Source organism: Suricata suricatta, chromosome 10, assembly GCF_006229205.1.
Source record: "Suricata suricatta isolate VVHF042 chromosome 10, meerkat_22Aug2017_6uvM2_HiC, whole genome shotgun sequence".
NCBI classification, from domain to species: Eukaryota; Metazoa; Chordata; class Mammalia; order Carnivora; family Herpestidae; genus Suricata; species Suricata suricatta.
In genome coordinates, this window is record NC_043709.1 from 10,627,956 (window position 1) to 10,639,323 (window position 11,368).

The window sequence follows — 11,368 nt, forward strand, 5'->3', positions numbered from 1 at the left end:
TTCCTGAAACCGTGGCCAAGCCCCTCAAGTGCAAATGCGCAGGAACACACAAAGGTGTGCCCTTGTGTGTGACCATTATCCGCAGGCATGTTCTGTTTACGATTGTGCGAACACGTAGAAATACACAGGTGCCCGAGTTGGCCATTTGACTCCTGATTTTGACTCAGGGCAGGATCTCATGGTTCGTGAGATCGAGCCTCGCATGGGGCTCTGCGCTGACAGCACGGAGCCCGCTTGGCATTTGTCTCTCCTTGCTGTCTGCCCCTCCCCCACTAGTGGACGCGTGCACGCTCTGAATGAATGAATGAAAGAATGAATGAACATTGAACAAGAGAAGAAAGGAAATACCCAGGTTGGTGACATGGGGATGAACGGGATGGGAGACAGGGACGTTTAGGGAGGAGGGAGACGACCGAAAGCAAAAAGGAAAGATGGAGAAGGAGCTGGCAAGCGTGGCATTGTCCCGGTTCTGCCTTTCCGCAGATTCTCACCACCTGGATGCAGGCGGAACATCGAAAGCAGATGCAGGAGCACAGGCAGCGCCAAGGAGCCTGGCTGGTCCAGAGAAAGCAGGGGAGCGGGGCTGGGGCTCAGTGTACACACGGGGGGCGGGGTGATGAAGGGAACAGGACAGAGGGGTTGGAGGAGACGGCGTGTAGCTTCACGGAAGGTTCTAAGCAGGGTGATGCTCCCGTCTTCACCCCTTCCCCCGAGCACTCTCTGTGTCCCATAGGGTCCTAGGTGTGCGATCTCAGTTAACCCGTACTCTGCTGGGGGAGTCATGTTCTTTTTCCCATTTCCAAGCTGAAGACATTGAGGCTCTGAGTGGAGAAGCACCTTCCCCGGGCCCCCCGGGGATTCTAACCCGGTCTTCTAGCTCCAGACTCCGGGTTCTTTCCACTTCCCCATTCAGTGTGGCCTCCATAGCTAAGTATGACCCCCTCGCAGCCGGGGCAGGCCTAGGCACGAGGCCAGAAAGAAGGCGAGAGTTCAGGAGGACACTGGCCTGTCGCTGACACAGGGCAGGGGAGGGACAGTTGACCCGCAGGACCTCTCCTGACTCCGCGGCCCCGATTACCACGGCCAGCAACTCTACAGACAGGCAGAGCTGTGTGCAAACCAGCATGAGCCTGCCATTTACTGGCTGTTTGGCTTGGCACGTTCACCTCCCTCAGCCTCAGTTTCCCCAAGGTTTCTGCAATATTAAAGGACCAAGAGGGGGCCACACAGCAGGCAATCAGCAAATGGGAGAATCTACCGCACGGGAGCCTGAGGGCTGGAATCTTGATTCTATCACTTACTGGCTGTGTAACCTTGAGCAAGTTGCTTGACCTCTCTGGGCCTGGGATTCCCCAGCTGTAAACTGAGAACCATGACCGAACGTCCCTGGGGAGGGCTTGCTGTGAGGATCACGCGGCCCACCAAACACACAGGCCACGCTCAACAAACGGGGAGCTGCGTGGCCGACGGGACTCCCCTGTCACAGAAGAACATACATGGCTATGATCCTTCCTGCCCCTCTTCTCTCCCCTTCCTCCCACCACCCCCAGCCCACGTACCAACAAACGCGTGTGGAGAGCCTGTTCCCTGCCAGACTCTGTGGGAGACTCGAAGGACCCGAGGGACAAGGATCCAGCCCCTCGGGACTCAGGGCTTGTCAAGAAAAGACGAGAAACAGCATTTGCAGCATGAGGACGGGAGGCCCCAGGGCCGGAGGCTCGGAGGAGCCCGGCCAGGGCACCGAGTCTAGCCTGGTCTGGAAGCAGCCTCCGGAAACAGCCCCACGTCCCTCTGGGAGACAGTCCCTCTGTGCGAACTCTGCACGGGGCCCTTGGAGGGGGCTGGGCCATTACTCACACAGTGAGTTACTGGCTCAGGTAACAGGCTGCCCACATTCCGACCGTCCCTACGAGGAGCGAGGCCAGCCACACTCCCAGGATCGGTGGCACACTCGGCAGACAGCAGATCGTTTGTAATTAAAACTTACAAAGGGGGAGACACAGACTCAGTCATCATGATGACCACAGCCGCATAAAGCCGCCATGACACCCATTTTACAGATAAGCACACAGAGGCCGAGAGGTAGCATCACCCGTCTCAAGCTCACATAGCTGGTGAGGGAAGGGGAAGCTAGGACTCCTAGCCCTTGGCCCTCACACCACCCGGGCATCGGGGCAGCGCGCCAGTCCTCCCCACGTTCCGGGCCTTGGGTTGATGTCTCAGGACGCTGCCGCTCCTCCTTCCCTCACTTCCATCCAAGGCCTAGAGAAGGAGCTGCCAGGCTCAGGGCCCTCTGTTCTTGAGCCATTTTTGGGTGTGACTCACGCCCCTCTAAGCCTGCAGGTTCAGAAGCCCATGGCTCCTGAAAGACAAGACGGTCAGCTTTGGGACTGCTATTCGGTTGCAGGAAGAGGTGAATGTCACCACCTCCGTGAAGCCTTCCCCCACTGTCGCTTCCCATGCTGTGCTCCTGTCACACCACGGATGTGCCAACGAAGGACCTGGTTTTGTTCACCTTTGTACCCATTGCACGGAGCTGTCACCTAGCAAGCGCTGTGCTCGCTGGCTGGCCCACCTCCCCTGCCAGGCTGGTCTCTGCCTGTTCCTTCAGGCACTTTGGCAAAACAGGATTACCGGCAGCTCCCATGAGCTCACAGGGTTGCAATTAACCAACGTATAATCGATCACCACATAGTGTCGGCCTCCTGGCTGTGTGTGATTTTGGAGGTGGGGACCATGCAGGCTTACTAATGTGTCTTGACACATAGTAGTTGTTCAACCAACTTTTTTATTTTCTTTCTTTTAGAAAATGTAGTTTTTATTTTTCACAGATAGTTTGCAAAAATCTCAAAAACTTCTTCAGTTAAAAATAATTAAGGAGTGGACGGGGCGGGGCCTGGGTGGCTCAGTCGGTTGAACATCCAGCTTTGGCTCAGGTCATGATCTCACGGTTCGTGGGTTCGAGCCCCGCGTCGGGCTCTGTGCTACAGCTCAGAGCCTAGAGCCTGCTTCAGATACTGTGTCTCTCTCTGTCTCCCTTTTCCAGCTCAGGCTCAGTCTGTCTCTCTTTCTCAAAAATAAGCAAACATTAAAAAAATTTTAATAAAAAATAATGAAAAGATTTAGAGATTGGGGGCGCCTGGGTGACTCAGTCAGTTAAGCGTCGACTCTTGTTTTCAGCTCAGGTCATGATCTCACGGTTGATGAGTTTGAGCCCTGCACGGAGCCTGCTTGGGATTCTCTCTCCCTCTCTCTCTGTCCCTCCCTCCACCCTCTCAAAAATAAATAAATAAACACACTTAAAAAATAGATTTAGAGATTGACTTTCTAAATCTTTTTTTTTTTTTAAGTTTTTATTTTCCAACAAATGTGGGTTGAGTGACTGTTTCACATCCTGTCTTTGGGCCTCCGGCTCCTTTGCCTAGAACACCTCGCTGGCCTGCTTTGCTCCTACACTTCCACTCATCCTTTAAGACCCAGCTCAGCGGCCACCAACTCCCGGATGCCGGTGCTGAAGGCCCAGGCGGCACCACCTTGCCCTCCTGGTGGTGCCCGCGGGCCCGCCTCCGCCTTCCATCCACCCCACCCTGAGTGCCACTCTTTCCACTCCTCTCTCCACTTGACTGAGCAGGGAACCACATCCTTTTCATTTTTGTGTTTTATTCAAAGCACATAACACCCAACAGAAGCTCAACGTGTAGCCAATATTTATTTAGGGCTTAACCGTGGAGTCGTCACTGGAAGTACTTTTTTATTTCATTTAATTATCAGGATAGCATGTCGAGGCCGGCAATGCTGCCCCATTTTCCAGACAGGCCAGCTGAGATTCGGGAGTGTTTGATTGCTTGCTGGAGGCCACGCTGCTGGGAAGCCTGAATCTGAGCCCCCGGCCCCCAGCCCACCTGCCTGCGTATGGGCTGCCCTGACTCTCAGTGTCAGAAGCCCCTCTTTCTTGATCTGCCCGAAATCTGCACAGAGAGGAGTGCCCTCCCTTGTCCTTCCAGCCCGTCACCTCTCCAAGTTCTCCTTTGCCCAGGAAGCTTGGAAGTCCCACCGGCCTCCTCCTAGAAACCTCCAGCATCTTCCCCTGGAGACCTTGTTGGCTTCCCTGTGCACGGTCCCAGGCCAACTCTCCTGGGATATTCCCATTGCCTGCCTCCTCTTGGACATTCCGCCTCTCTCCCTACTGGTTCGGGGGGTTTCCTTGAGTAGGACACACACTCATTTTTTAATGAGCACCTACTATGTGCTGGACACTGGGAGAGAGGCAGGGAGGATAATAATAACACAGCCAGACCCGATCCTTATTTGGATGTGGTTCCCTGCTCAGTCAAGTGGAGAAAATAAATGGCAGAGTACACTCCTCCAAGGTGGGAGGTGGGGGTTGCTGCTAAGGGTTAAGAAGGACATTTCAGCAGGTAAAGGAGTGGTGTTGGAGGAAGAGCAGGCAGGCCTCTCTAGCGGGTGGTTAGTTGGGCCTCTGAGCAGACAGCTGTGGGAAGGAGAGATTGAATCAGCTGCCCAGAGATGGGCATCCTAGACACCAAAACTGTGATGCAAAGGTCCTGGGGTAGATGTGGGGCCGTGGGGTCCAGGCATGGGAGTCTGGTTTGACTGGAGGAGAGGAGGTAGGAAGGGAAGTGGAAAATGAGGGGCTGCAGGGTGGCCAAAGGACACCCAGGACCCCTTCTCTGTCACCTCCCAAACTTGCCCATCCCCCACTGGATTCCTTCCCCCAAAAAGTCACTGGAAATCACCTTCTCGCCCTGCCATTCTGTTTCTTGCTTCACCTCTGCATCCTTATATGTCCTCCTGATTGTATTATTTTTTGTTTTACTCTGTAATTTTCTTATTGATTTTCTATCATAATATTCTTTACTGTGGCTCAGTTCCTGGTGAAATCCCACACCAGCTGGGGGCGGGGGTGGGGAGGGACAGAGCTTTGGTGATTCAGAGCTCAGAATGGGGCTGCAAGGCCCCGGGAGGGAAAGCTGCTCCCCTGTGGGAATTGTGGCCACGGACACGGCTACATGTGGATCTTCGGTGTCGGGCTCTTGCCAGGCTCAGAACTAACCACATCCCCCCACAATGAGCTGGGCTGACCCCGCTCCTCTGGCCCCCTCTGGCAGCGGACCCCTGCGGCTCTCTCAGCCCCTCTCAGTGCTGCCAGCTCAGAAATCTCCTTCTTCCCCACCCCCTCTGGGCCTCCCCGGAGCACCTGCTCCAGCTCGGGGTGGAACAGCTGTCCGGGCTAGAAGTCTGTGGTCACCACGATGGCCTGCGTGGGATCAGCAGAGCAGAGCAGGCCTGCGAGGAGCGGTGTGGACATGCCAGGCCAGTACTGCCTCTCCAGGTCTGACACCAGAGAGTACTCCCTGCCCACTACGTGCTCCCAGTCCTCCCACAGCACCTTGGGGACACCTTCCCCCCCACACCTGCCAAGCATCAGGGCCTTCCAGAGGCCTGCTCCGACGGTTTCCCAAATGCTTCTATCTGGTCCCTATTGCTTTTTCTCACAGCCTAAACCTTACTCACTCATTCCAAGACAATTCTCTGAGCACTTACCATACTTCAGGCACTTTCTAGGCACTGGGGATACTGGAATGAACAAGACCGACGAGATCTGACAGCCTGGGTGATGGCCAGTGGGCGAGGAGAGACTTCAGATAATACACATGAAACGTCAAGTTGCAGCAAGCACTATGATGTAAACAAAACAGGCCGGTGTCACACGGTGTGGCACGTTGGCTGTGTGACCGGCAATGACTCTTGGAGGTGGTGTCACAGTTAAGACCTGAATGAGGAGGTGGGGACCCAGGGCTCAGAAAAGAACGCGTGCTAACAGGAGGAAGAGTAAGTGCAAAGGGTTAAGGGAAGAAAAACACCAGGCACCTGCTACCCCCATTTACAGATGAGGAAGTTGAGGCTCCGCCTTGATCACATGGAGAGCAAGTAGCAGGGCAGGGATTCGAACCCAGCTCCGTTTGGCTCCACAGCCTGTTCTCTTCCCACGTCATCACTTCCGCTCAAGGGCCACAAGGGCAGTCCTACCAATGGGTGGCCCATCACCTTGGGCACAGCACGGTCTCCGGAGTGAGCCCCAGCCTCCCTGTCCATCAAGGAGGACCTCGGTCATCAGTCAGACCAGACTCCTGAGATCCTCGCACAGCCTCGGGTCTGTTTTCCTTGACCACTTGTGACCTTTTCTCCTGGCCTTTGTGAGTGAGCCTGTGGGCAAAGCCAAGCCCTCGGAGACACTCCAGGAGAGAAACAAATGCTTTCTTCCCCAGACTTTCACAGCCCACGTCTTCATTTTGTTCCTTTCTTCCTCAAATATGCATCGTGGACCTACTATGTGCTGGCCATGAAACAAATTCCAAACCATAAGAGGAGAAGCACTGGGGGATTGTGGGAGCACACAGTAGGGAATGCCACAGCCTGCAGATCTTCCCTGGGTTGGACCGCACTGCCTTGGAATTAGCTGTCTGCTTGTCAGTCTCCCTGGTTTGGGTAATTTCATCTCATCTGCCTCCCTAGCACCTCCACACACTGCGTGAAACAGAGAAACTATGCATCTAGGTGCATGCATTTCGATTTTTAGACCAAATACAGTAATTTGTTTTTATAGAGCACCTACTATGTGCTGGGCACTGTTCTAAGTATTGGAAATACTATGTGAACCAAAATCCCTGCCTTCATGAGGCTTACTTCCAGGAGGGGGCAGGAGGGTAAAATGTAATTGAATGAATGATTTACAGTCCTAATTAATTAATGGCCATGCTGAGAAGAGAAAGGATAGGAGCAGGGAGTGAAGAGGCAATAGGATGTAACAAAATCACACCCATGACCAAGGCAGATTTCTGTTTCCCCATGTTTTGCATGCCCCCAACCCCCTCCAGCCTGCTTCTCCCTCAGAGTGGCTGTCTATAATACGCACCAATATTCATCAATTTTCTCCCCAGTACCCCCCCCCCGCCCCCGGCATCTCCACTTCCCATCTCCATTGCCACCACTGGTCCAGGCCACCATGGTCAATTGCCTGGAGCCTCAACACAGCTGCCCTGCGGTCTCCCTACCTCTGGGTTCGCTTCTCACATTCTCTGCCCCACCAGCCTCCTCCGGGATGCTTCTCACGCTCCAACCTCCTTTTCAAGGCCTCCAAGTTCTTAGTCTAAAGCATTTCCCCATCACTGTCTTTACATCAGCCATAATTAGCATGTTTGTCCTAAAATTGGCCAATCACCTTTTCCTACCCGTGCGTACTTTCGAACCTTGGCACATACTGTTCCCTTCAGCCTAGAAGGGCTCTGCATCTTCTCAGCTGCCCCTGGCCTGGCCTAGCTAACTCTTCCTCATTCCTACATCTCAGCTTAAATGGCTTGTCCTCTGGAAGGATGTCCTTTACCCCTTGGGTTGGGTTTGGTCTCCCTACTCCATGGCCCCACAGCCTCCATCACCTAACATTCTCCTCACCTTTGATGTGGCTGTTCCTTACCTGTCTGCTCCTCTTGCTTGTCTGAGGGTCCTTGAAGGAAGGGACCATGTCTGCCTACTCAACATCCTCAGGGATTAATACAGTGCCTGACACATAGTAGGTGCTTGGTTGTCTGAAAGAATAAATGGACAGCTGAATAAACTCTGGGACTTGGAGCTAGTCGAGCTTGAAGCAGTGCAAAGTATTCAAGTCTCTGCCATTCCAGTTAACTTGATATATGACCTTAGGACTTGATTTATGACCTCTCTGAGCCTCTTCTTCCTCACCTATAGGATAAGATAGTAACACATATTTGCAGGGTTGTTGGAAAGGTAAGTATAAGAATCTCTGTGAAAACAGCAAGCATCTAGAAGTCACTCCTTTAAACGCACACCAAGTCTGTGGATGTGGATGAGAAGTCAATGAACTTGGTGTACTACCCTCATTCAGAAAGTCCATATCTTGGGTCAAGGCACAGTGGTTAAGACACGGGCTCTGAAGCCAGCTGCTGGACTTGACTCCCAGCTCTGCCACTCACTAACTGGGCAACCTTAGGCGGGATACTTAACCCATTACGTGTCTTGGTTTCCTCATCTGTAAAATGGGAATGATGATCATACGTATCTTGTAGCGTTACTGTGGGATTCAGCCTAGATGGGTGTCTGGCCCGTCGGCCTTTGTTACTGCAGGTCACATGTGATTCTGACAACCACACCGCAAGTTTCCTCCACGATCCTCCTTCACAGATGCAGAGAGCTTTCCAGAAAGGTTAAGAGACTGTCCAAGGTCAAAAACGAGGAAAAGGCGGCTTTGTGCCTCCAGGCCAGGTCTGCTGTGCCCAAATCCCATGTTATTTCCACTCCATCAAAGAAGGAGCTCAAAATAGGCCTGTGGCATTTCAGCTTAATTTCCTCTAAGCCCTTCCCAAGTAACCGACTGCAGGCACACAAATGTTTCCCTAAGAGCGCCCATTTAGCAGCTGCTGAGTATGTGTGCCTGGGGGGGTCCAAGCCATCGAATGGGGCTCCCACTGAGCCAGTTCTTCCCAGGCAGCCTTGTCTGGGGCACAGAAGGGATCTGAGGCGTAGGCTAGGCTCGCGAGGGGGGTAGGGAGCAGAACAGGAGTTAGATCAAGGAAGCGAGAGACCAAACTAGATATAAAAGTAGGGAGGAGAGGTCCCAGGACATCATGGTGGACAAGACACAGGCATTGACCTCAAGGGCTCACAAGTCAGCGAGGGCAATGATGCATGCACGATTAAGTGCTAGGAATGGGAGGCAGAAGCCCGAGGACGGTGGCAGTGGCAGTGTTGAAAAGCAGGGAGAAGCCAGGAACAACTTCAGGAAGGAAGGGGCAGGCCCCAATGCGCTCGTTTTACATAGGGTAAAACCAAGGCTCTGAGAAACCCACTTGTTTGGAGTGCGTTTGTTAAGCAGAAGAGGCAAACTATCTCCAGAGGTCTGCTCCGTCCACACTGATAGCCTAAAGCTGTTCCATTCCCCTAAACACCCTTTCCTTTTCTCAATGATTATCTGGCCAGGAGATTAATCAAACGCTGCAAGTGGCTAAGACGCTAGCAGCCTCTGTGGACAAACTGAAGTTTCTGAGCCTCTGTTACTGATTCCATTTGAGCAAAAGATTCAGGGGTTGGTCTAAAATGTAATGGGAGAGGGAAGAAGGAGGGCTCTACCTCTAGTCTGAAGGGACTTCTTGGACAGGTCAGAGGCAACCACAGGTGACAAAGGGGAGTGAGGGCAAGCTGCTCGGTCACATGTGGCTTCAGCCACACCTCTCTCCACTTCCCCCAAAAGGCCTAGCCCAACTAGGAGGCCTTCCTGTCTGCCCTTCACTTTTTCCCTATGGACCAGAGCCAAGAGAATCACACACCTGAACTCCTGGCTGAACTTGCTAAGCTCCCCACCCAGTGGATCAGCACCTTAGCCCCTCTCCCAATCCAATTCCCATCCCTGTCCTCACAGGACAAGAAACAGAACTGGAGAAAACCTCAGTCTGCAATTGTCCGGCTATACCTTCAAGGTACCTTAGCAGAGGTTGCTGAAATTGTGGTTCTGCTCTATGGATACCAGGACCCTCTCCCAAGTGCCAGGACCACAGCCATCACCCCTCGTAGGAGTCCTTCCCTTCTGAGAAAGGAACAGAGAGTGAGAAAAGGGAGTTTAATGCAGGATGGAGAAACAAGTAGTTTTTCTACAGCAAACAGTACACACTGATTAACCCTGTAGACCAACTCTCAGCCCAGGGAAAGAAGTCTCACACACACACACACACACACACACACACACACACACACGCACACGTCTGTTTTTAATCCAGTCATCTGTCATATACTCTTTGGTAATCACCGAATCACTGAGAATTTGTCAAACAAATTATCTCAAGACAAAAATGGAGGGAAAGAGAAGAAAATATGGAATAATTGAGTTATGAAATTAAAACATCTCTAACCCCCAACTGGCCCACCAGATTCACACCTCTCTCTAGGGCCCTCCACGCCAAAAAATGAAAAAACAGGGCACCTACATCATGCCTCATATGCTCTCACTTAACTACGAAACTGATCAGAGAAAAACGTAATCAGTAGCAGCGGGAATCTGATGGGCTTCTTTCTCCAGGAGTCATATTAAGGAAAAGTTGCACATATAGGAGGAATAAGAGGTAACGCTGTAATTAACCCAGCATAATGATTCTGCTGAGGAAGAGCGGAAGGCTGTGATGTGTTTCATGTTCACAGCAGGGAGATTTTTATCTCTTCCAATCCACTTTATGAATGACACGGAAACTTAGAAGGATTCACATTTCACCCACTTCCCCTGCAAACCTGTTTATCCTTGAGATGAAAATCATTGCCAAACCCCAGCTGCCCGTCACCCTTTCGCACCCTTTTCCGTGAATACTCTTTCCAAAATGTCTGCTCGTGGGAGCAGATTCGGAATTTCACGGAAAACTACAGAGAGACACACACAGTGCACTGCACACCCCGTTAGCCGGAAAGAGAGACAAAGAGAGGGAGAGAGAGGAACCACTAAAAGGAGACGCGGCTACCGTGCCAATAACATAAAACAAAACAAATCCCCCAAAACAGCAAAGTGAAAACGACAATTTAAAAAACACATATAGACAGTGTTTGTAATTACCCATCCAGGCTATATTTTCACCGCTTCCAGGCAGAGAAACGGCTGGTTGAAGTTTTGTGCCCATCTGATTGTGATGGGAGGGTTGTATTTGAAGCTCTGGGCACGTAGAGATGGAATGAGAAGGAGGCTGAGCTGGAAGAAACACCAAGGGGGGAGGGCAGGGGAGAGAGAGTGAGAGAGAGAGAGAGAGAGAGAGAGAGAGAGAGAGAGAGAGAGAGGGAGGGAGGGAGAGGGAGCAAGCTATCTCTAGCTACGCCTTCCTCGGAGCTCCGGGAGCCCAGAAAAGCGCTCATTTTAGGATTGGGGAGAGGGGTAAAAAGAGGAGAGGCAGCCCCCGGCTCTGCCCTGGCCCTGCCGCCCCCGGAGGGAGGGAGGACTCCGGCCTGCGCCCCCCTCCTGGCGGGCCGCCCAGCGAGCCGGGGCGCGCGCGGAGCGGGCGGCGCAGGGAGCTGTCCAGTTCAGCACCACCCGGTAATGCAGTAGGTGGGAGCGCCTCCGCCGGGGGCCGAGCCGGCAGCGACTGGGGGGGCAGGCGGGCGGCCCATCCTGCAGCAAGACGCCGGCTCCCTTGTTTCCAGGAGCTTTGCAGATAGGGGGAGGGAAACCCGCCTCGATTCTCCGGGAGAAACCCCCTCCCTCCCCCACTTCGCCAACACTACCCCCGCCACCAACAACAATAACCGCCGCCGCTGCTCGTCCTGCCGCCGCCGCCGCCGCCGTCGCCGCCGCCGCCGTGCC

At 53.1% G+C, this 11,368-nt stretch overlaps 1 long non-coding RNA gene across 2 annotated transcripts; it reads right to left on the reverse strand.

The window, feature by feature from the left end:
* Positions 1-3,028: 3,028 nt before the first annotated feature.
* Positions 3,029-11,001, reverse strand: LOC115304678. 2 transcript variants are annotated; one of them, XR_003914552.1, is made up of 4 exons: positions 10,631-11,001; positions 9,517-9,619; positions 5,566-5,700; positions 3,029-3,066 (listed from the first exon to the last, which is right to left on the reverse strand). It is a non-coding gene; the product is annotated as an uncharacterized LOC115304678 (long non-coding RNA). The 2 variants fall into 2 exon arrangements; XR_003914551.1 differs by lacking the exon at positions 3,029-3,066 and adding an exon at positions 3,399-4,492.
* Between the last annotated feature and the right edge of the window lie 367 nt (positions 11,002-11,368).